Below are 8703 nucleotides of genomic sequence, written 5' to 3' on the forward strand. Positions count from 1 at the left end.
GGTAGCCTAAACAATCTCTTGTGTAGGCATATCTGTTCCCTAGGGCTATGGCCTTTTGCATGCTCTAGGTCGGCCTCTGCAGCCACAAGTCTTGCCTGTTTCTCCCTGCCTCCAACCTTTCACATACATTTTAGAAAACCAAGAATTTTTCAGAAGTGGTTGTTAAGAGAATGACAAGTCAGCTACTAAAATGTTCAAAGCACGAGGGAGGGAGTAGTTGGTGATGGAATATGATGCCATCACCTTCAATGGCTTCCAATATCTTTATTGCTCATCAATGAAGTTTGATACTGTTTATCAATGAAATATTTTCATTTTTCCCAACTTGAACTCATTCATCAATTCAGACTCTTAAAGAAGAAGCTTGAATAATAGAAAAAGTAGAAACATGGTAATATGTGGCCTTACTATTTCCCTGAGAGCTATATCGCAGTGCTAAGATAATGTCCAGCACCTGGTATTATCACATAGATACTTAATTAATGTTTATTGAATGGCTTTATGATGACAAAAATGTCAAAATAACCTAAGTGGCCAATAAGTTTAACCTAGCTATGTTTAAGAAGTTATCACATATCTATTTAATGGAACATCATAGAGTCATAAAAAGTATGCTTCCAAAAACTATGAATATATGACATGAAGTGGTGTTTAGTCTGGTGATTAAGGTGCCTGCATCCCATATCAGAGTGTCTGGGTTCAAGTTGCACTCTAGCTCTTGAGTCCAGCTTCCTTAGCCACAGGTGATGGATTAAGTAATTGGATCCTTATACATGAGAGATCTGGAAAGAGTTCTTGGCTTTTGGCTTTCACCCAGCTTATCCTGCATTGTTGCAGGCATTTGGAAAGTGAACCAGTGGATGAGAGTGCTCTGTTTCTGTCATGTCTCTCAAATAAATAGTAAACATTTTTAAGAGCCAGGATAAAACATTGTAGACACATTATATCTGTGTGAAAAATCAGGATAAGAAAAGGGGTCAAAACTATAAAAACTGTGGCTTTGGGGGCTGGCACTCTGGTGTAGTGGGTAAAGCTGTCACCTGCAGTGCCAGCATCCCATATGGGCTTCAGTTCGAGTCCCAGCTGCTCCACTTCCAATCCAGCTCTCTGCTATAGCCTGGAAAAACAGTAGAAGATGACCCAAGTCCTTAGGCCCCTGCACCCAACATGTAAGACCCAGAAGAAGTTCCTGGTTTCAGCTCAGCCCAGCTCCGACCCTTGTGGCCAACTGGGGAGTGAACCAGTGGAAGGAAGACCTCTCTCTCTTTCTGCCTCTCTTTCTCTCTCCATGTAACTGAGTTTCGAATAAATAAATCTTTAAAAAAGAAAAATAACTGTGACCTTACCAAGCTCACAAAATCTCGGGCATTTTTTTTTCTTTTTACTTTAATCTAATACAGTGTGGTTCATTTTGGAAAAAAGGGAAATGCTGAAAAGATCAATAAGAAAAAAAAAAACAGTACCTCCAGCATCCAGAAATGCTGCTACCAATACCCAAATAGGTTCTGCTTTGTGTCTGGCCTTTCCCCACTAAGTCTATTCATCGATGTAATCTATTTATGCACAACAGTGTTTAGCACTGTAACTTGTTTGCAGCTTTCACTGGAAAAAATAAAGATCAGAGCCACATCTTTACTCAAATTCAAAAACCTCTTGGGGAAGAAGCTATTGAAGAGGGGAAGCCTGCTGGAGAGTGGAGGTGTGGGGGGGTTAGGTCCACCTCCAGTGAAGACTTCAGAAATCTGCCCCCGTGAGGACTTCTGGAGAAGCTGTTCTGCACGGGCTTAATGAAGTGAAACCTCTGAGTTTTCCACTAAAATGATGTAATCGCCATCCGGAGGGCCAGATAGGCTGCAGCATTCCTGATCTCTGCAGTCCATCCTGCACAAAAGTGACTGCACTCTGAACGGGGGCTGTGGAGAGACCTAGAGAGGTGTCCTCCCCTTTGGAAGTCTCACACTCTGAGCTCTGGGCTGAGGCACTGGAGGGTGCAGCTGAAGCCCAGGATGGCTGTGCTAGGGTGCCGAAGAGGGAATTTCAAGGCCCATTGACGGAGTCTGGGGTTCCTTGTCCATGGAGCTTTCCCAGAGCTGACCACTGAAACCAACAGATGTCGGATGTTTAGAAAGACACAGGTGGATGCTAGGAAACTGTATATGGCAAGGAGGAAACAAAACAGCGACCACCATAAGAAAGGAGCAGACTGAGGGCTTTCCTAGTGGGCTAGTGAATGGAGCGTCCCGGTCCGGCGGCAAGGGTGCCTCTCGTGTGACTGGGATACGTAGGAGATGCGTGACGGGCAGCAGCGGGGCCCAGGTCAGAAAAGTGGGGATGGAGAATGGCGGGGCCATGCACCTCTGGCGGGCTTGACCCTTTGCTCCCATTACGGTGCCCACGATTTCCTTCTTTCCTTGAAGAACACCAGATTCGGTGGTGGCAGAGGGCAGGGGTCTGGGGTGCGCGGCATGCGACCAGAGGGGCAGGATGAAGTGAGCGTCCTGTATCGCGGGGGATTGGGCGCCGGACTGGGGACGGGTAGCAAACTTCAAGGTTGAGGACGGGAGCTGCCGCCTGGGGTCGCCCAGAGACCCGGATTCCCTAGCAAGCCGGCGCTTCAGTCGCCTCCAGTGACAAGGCCTGTAGCCAACTAGGGACAACCCGCAGTGGAGCCCAACGGTTCTGGCCTCCCTCTGGGGCCCGAGCCCGCCCACTGCCAGCCGGAAATGAAAACCGCGTAGGCAGGGACGCGCGGAGCTGGGGTCGCCGGGGTCGCCAGGGTGTCCCAGGCCCTGCGCCGCCCAGGAAGCCGGGTGCTGCGGAGATATGAGTGGGACACAGCAGCCAGTCCTGAGTGGGCAGGGGGCCGTTGGAGGCGACGCCGCTGGGATACCGAGTCTGCCCTTCCTCCAGCTCCTTCCCGCTTCCCTTTCACGTGCGAGGACGCCTCTCGACGTTATCCTCATCGCCGCGGACCTCATCCTTCCCGACCCTGAGCCCAGCCGCGGCATTCTCGCGCTGGGCCATGCTCTGCTCAGCCCATCCTTTGTCTCCTTCCTGCAGACTCCCTTTCAGTTTCCTGTCTCCGGTCCCCATGCAAACTCAACTCTCTCCTGTCCCCGCCTCCCCACTGCCCTCGCTCCCTTCTTCCATCCCAGAGCTCCGATCCCTTGTTGGGTACAGTTACATGGTTCCCGTATCTGTTCCACTATCTCCGCCTCTGGCCATCTTCTAACCAGCGTCTGACACAGACGTCCACCTGTCCCTCGCACCAGGGCAGCCGGCGGCTGTGAGCGCACCTGTCGGCATTGTCCTCGCTCTCTTCAGCGGTCACAGCTTGCAGGTTGATGTCTGCCGGCCACAGACAACACTGTAGCCACTGTCATGGGCAGAGCTGGAGAGACCCAGGTCGTGCTTTGGAGTGGAAAGCATCTCTATGGCCCTGCCCCAGAACCGGATCCACTCACTGCCAGGAACCTGGAATCATCTCCAGAGTCCCACATCTCAGGGAGCCTTACTATGACCCAGATTCTCCTCTCCCATATCTATCTGTTGTAGTTGATGACTGCAGCTTGCACTGTGACCTGGGCCACGATGCAGCCCGCTTCACGTCTTCTTAAAGGTACCTGCCCCCAAACCATTGACTCCCTATTCCTCAGCCCTACACACCCATAAGATCAAGCCCCAGAACAAATGTTTAGGGAATGAGACTCGCTGTTCGCATTCTATTTCACCAATAGCAACAGGACAATGCCACAAATCGGCAAACCCCACCCCAGCCCCAGCATTCCACTTTGCCTGTCTTGTTATTTTTTTTTAAGATTTATTTATTTATTTAAAAAGCAGATTTCAGAGAGAGAAAGAGAAAGGTCTTCCACTTGCTGGTTCACTCTCTGAATGGCTGCAACAGTCCAAGTTGTGCTGATCTGAAGTCAGGATCCAGGAGCTTCTTCTGGGTCTCCTACATGGGTGCAGGGGCCCAAGGACTTGGGGCATCTTCCACTACTTTCTCAGGAGGTAGCAGAGACCTGGATCAGAAGTGGAGCAGCCAGGACTCAAACCGGCACCCATGTGGGGTGCCAGCACTGCAGGCGGCGGCTTCACCCACTGCACCACAGTGCTGGCCCTTTGCCTGCCTCTTGCTTCATCAACTTTACCCCTCCAAGTCTGATTCAGGGAGTTTGACATGTTGTTCCTCAAGGTGCTTGACAGGAGACCTGAAGCTTGACAATAATCTGGAGATTGGGAGACATGAGGAAAGCAGAAGGTAAAAGAAAGAGAATGGTTTAGCCTGGCAAGGGAGGCTGGGGTGGGGAGTGCTGCTGGGAGATGCTTGTGTTGAAAGAGGCTCTGTGAAGAGCCTTTCAGTAACTGACTCTCTGAGGTGCAGGTTGGGCAGATTCTGTAGCAGGGGGAATTTCTGCATGTAGAGAAGGGAGCAGACAGGGCAGTTTGCTCAGTCAGCTGTGGGTGTTTGAGACTATCAGAAGTACTTCAAAAGTTCATGGAAAATGGAGTTAAAAAACAAATTTACTTTCATACAAAAGGTTTTGAAAATCAAGCATAAATTTTTCATCATACATATTTTCCATGAACTATTTGAAGACCTCTGCATACATACTTGAAGGGCTTCAGTGATATAGGTCAGATGTTTTCTGAGAACTGGGATGGGAAAGTAATCCTGATGACCTTTCAAGGTCACTCTTTTTTCAATGCTTGTGAGTGTTTCAGACATCCCAGAAATGGTTCTGAAGGCATTGGCAGACATCATTTTTATTCCTCAACACAACCCTGTGAAGTGTATTCCTATTTTGCAGGTAAGAAAACAGAGGCTCAGAAAGGTTATAGTCCCCTCCACCACCCCAGAATACCATCCCAGAATGCCATATCACCCTGGGGCAGGATTCTAGTATGAGCCACACACACAGAGCCTTGGGTCCAGAGGGCCTGGCAAATGGGGCCCATACAGGTCTTTGAACAAGATGTGAGGGGCCATCCTGTAGTGGGATTTTTGTACAGAGATGAGACACCAAAGCCTTTAACAGGAAGTATTATTATTTATTCCAGCAAAAGGCCCAGGTGGATTTTTATCAGGATGGATAGCAAAGGTTCTGAGCCAGGGTGTACTGGGAAAGAAACATGGGGAAAGAATTTCCCTTTGAGGCCAGCCTGATCAGACAAAAAAGCAGAAGGAAAAAGAGCCAGGCATTTCCGACAATTTCTGACAATTTCTCAAATCACAGATGCTAACAAGGATCCTAGTGTCTTTGGAAGGATTCAAGCCCTGCATTGTCATGGGCAAAATCTGCCAAGAGGATTCTAACCTGCTTGTGTAGCCTACCTCAGATTGGCTAATCAGGGGCTGGCAGTGTGGCACAGTGGGTTAACGCCCTGGCCTGAGGCGCTGGCATCCCGTTTGAGCTCTGGTTTGAGACCAGGCTGCTCCACTTCTAATCCAGCTCTCTGCTGTGGCCTGGGAGAGCAGTAGAGGATGGCTCAGGTCCTTAGGCCCCCACACCCATGTGAGAGACCCCAAGGAGGCTCCTGGGTCCTGGCTTCAGATTGGCACACCTCTGGCAGTTATGGCCAATTAGAGAGTGAACCATCAAATGGAAGACCTCTCTCTCTCTCTTTGCCTCTCCTTCTCTCTCTGTGTAACTTTGACTTTCAAATAAATAAATAAATAAATCTTTTTTTAAAAATTGGCTAGTCAAACCTCATGCTAGGGCACTGCTTTATCTTGTAGGTGAGGGTCTTCAGATTCCAGAATCTAGCATTACATGGACATTTCTAGACCACACTCAAAAATGATTTATAGCCATACAACAGTGGTCAGTGCACTTGCCTCTGGTGAGACTTCTTAAAAGCAAAAATTCTCAGTGTAGCCACTGGATATTTTGAGGGGCAGGGATGCTGGACCAGTTGCAACAGCACCAAGGCAGGAGCTACCTCAGTGAGGCCTGAACTCCCACTCTCGGTAGCATGAACGAGATAGTCTAGGCTGTCTGCCATTGTCCTTTGCTCTGTTCATGAGAAACTGGAGAGTTTGAAGATCAGGAATTCTGGAGGGGTGAGGTCCCACCTGGCCTGCCAAATATTACCCAGTCAAAATTTTGGTCCCAATTTCCAATGTGTTCTAAGAACTGCACCAAAAATTGTTATGCAAAGTATTGTATTGCAAATAAAACAACTTTGGTTAAAAAAAAAAAAAAAGGAAGCAGAGCAGCCAGGATTCGAATTGGTGCCCTTATGAGATGCTGGCACTGCAGGAGGTGGCTTCACCCACAATGCCACAGCACTGGTCTGGGTATTTTCTTATACACAGTTTTAGCTTCTTTGTCTCCCTTCTATGGATACATGCATGCATTTTGGGGGGTATTCCAATGCTTCATGGTGGCTGCAGGAGATGATACAATATTGTGCATGCATACATAGTTACTGATGATGTTTTCTTTTCCACACACATACTGAGTGTTACACTGTCTAGCAAGGGTTAACACCATCCCTTAGTGCTAACAAGCAGGAAGCCAAGCAGATAGTAAATCCACAGACAAGAAGATAACAATTACATTTCATTCCCAGGACAAGTTCCTCCCTTTGTCTTCTTCTGAACTTGGGAAGGCCTCTACCACAACCTTAATCATGTTAGTTAGAAACCATTTTAATTAAAAGACAAAAGACCTCTACCATGATAACCCATGTCCCACATCCTCCCCAGATGAGCACATCTGTACTATTCAGTCCCCTTCCAGAATGGAAGCCTGTGTAAATGTGACAAATGTGGTTAAGGCCACTGTTAGTGCCCACCAGGTATACATAATGGTGACTGTGAGTACAAGGCTGGACTCTGGGAGCAGGCAGAGTGAGTGCTGGGCCAATGGGCTGTGTGGAGTAGTTAGACCAGAATCTGGTGATGGAGTGAGGGAAGACGCAGGGCTGTTGAGAGGGTGGAGAATGAGGGGAGACCCAGCTGGGTGTATCCTAAGATAAAATCCCAGAATGCATGCCAATGTCCCCAGCTCATGCTTTCTAAGTTTTCTTTGGTACCTTCTGAACCATGTCTCAAAGAATAATCTGTGGGAGCCAGAGATAGAACAGACATATGTGGAGATACAACAAACACATGTGGAGATACAGCAGACATATGTTGAGGAGACTAGGTTTCCTTTTGTCCTTCCGGAAAGCTAGCCAGTGACATTAGAGAATTCCACATGGCAGCCTGATGCCCCTTGTCTGAATGAGAGGCACCCCTCAGGCTGGACTTGTTTTCATTTATTTCTCAAGCTCTGACACCTGTGAGACTAATAACAGCACACTGAAACTGAGCCTTGCTATGGAACAGATCCTGTGCTGTTTGATGTTGGATTATCTCATTTAACTCCCAAGATTTGGAAGCTGGGTACTGTTTTAAGTAAGGTATCTGAAGCTCAAAGAGAGTGACCTAATGTGATGCAGCTAGAAATTCTAGCAGGATGCTGTGGTCAGGACACTGCTCAGTGTTGGCCACTTGGCATCAATGTCCTGTTCTATCCCAACCTCAGCTCCCCATGACAGAATGGCAGGAGGTGTTGAGATGTCTGAGTCTGCGCTCACATTCACCTGCCACTGCCCAGAAGGCTTTGTGGAAAATGACAAATGTAGGCAACTATTTGATGTGGCCATGTGTCAACGGTGCCACCTGCCTTGATGTCATAAACTGCTTCCCCTGCCTCTGCCCTGAAGGCCTTTCTGGACACTTCTGCCTTCTCAACAGAGAAGAGCCTGTGTGGGGATCAAGCATTTGACTTTCACTCCCTCTGCCCCAATGTCTATGGGGGCAAGACTTCTGAGACTGTCTTACTTGCCCCAAACCCCTCATCACTGTGGATACCCCTCTAGGGACCACCTTAGCACCTGTCACAGGATTAGCTCCCCACTCCCCCACTATGGGGACTGCTCTTCCATGGATCTCAGTGAAGGAGTTGGTGTTTAGGCAAAGGTCTGGGCTAGGGGTCTAATCTGGTTGCCTTGATGGTGTTTGGGGCTCTCACTGCTGCCCTGGTCCTAACCACTATGTTGCTGAACCTAAGGGTCTATCATCATAGTGTCAGCCCCAGGCCCTGAGGCTATCCTGGCCTACATTATGCCCTGGTATGCTAGACCTAGGAGTGTCAGGTTGGCAGCTGTCAGCAGTACTCTCCCTGCCAACTGACCTGCCCTTGAGCCTGGAAAGACAACAGCACTGTGATGGAGGGGAGCTTTACAGGCCCTTCCTCACCTCCTCCATCCTGAGGCTGGAGAGATCCCTTCTCACCAGCGCCCAGCTCTGGCACACATACTAAGGGGGCTTCAGCTCATGTCAAAAGTATTTTGTTTTTAATACACAAAATGCAAGATGGGAATTTTATCAAAAATAAAATAAACAGGTGGGCTCCTGTCTCAGAAACCCCACCTTGAGTGTCAGCTGCAAAAAAGGGCAGAGCAGAGGCCTGATTCTGGGGAAGCCTCTGGGTTCTGTCCACTGAGGAGTGGTTTCCCAAGAGGAAACCAGGATGTCATTTTCCTCTCTGGGGAAATGAAGAGAGCTGGAGCCACAGAGGAGAACGCAAACCTGCAGTCAGAACCTCTGTGTTGGCCCAGCTGTGGACAGATGGAGATGAGAACCCCATAGCATGGGGGATGGGGCTCAGGGCCCTCAAGGAGAGTGGTGGGATCCCTGCTGGCTTC

General features: G+C 48.8%; 1 pseudogene; it reads left to right on the forward strand.

The window, feature by feature from the left end:
- Positions 1-7649: 7649 nt before the first annotated feature.
- On the forward strand, positions 7650-8224 carry LOC149119396 (protein delta homolog 2 pseudogene; annotated as a pseudogene).
- Positions 8225-8703: the final 479 nt, after the last annotated feature.

This window comes from Oryctolagus cuniculus, chromosome Y, assembly GCF_051225735.1.
Source record: "Oryctolagus cuniculus isolate XC-2025 breed Fujian yellow rabbit chromosome Y, ASM5122573v1, whole genome shotgun sequence".
In the NCBI taxonomy this organism is placed as follows: Eukaryota; Metazoa; Chordata; class Mammalia; order Lagomorpha; family Leporidae; genus Oryctolagus; species Oryctolagus cuniculus.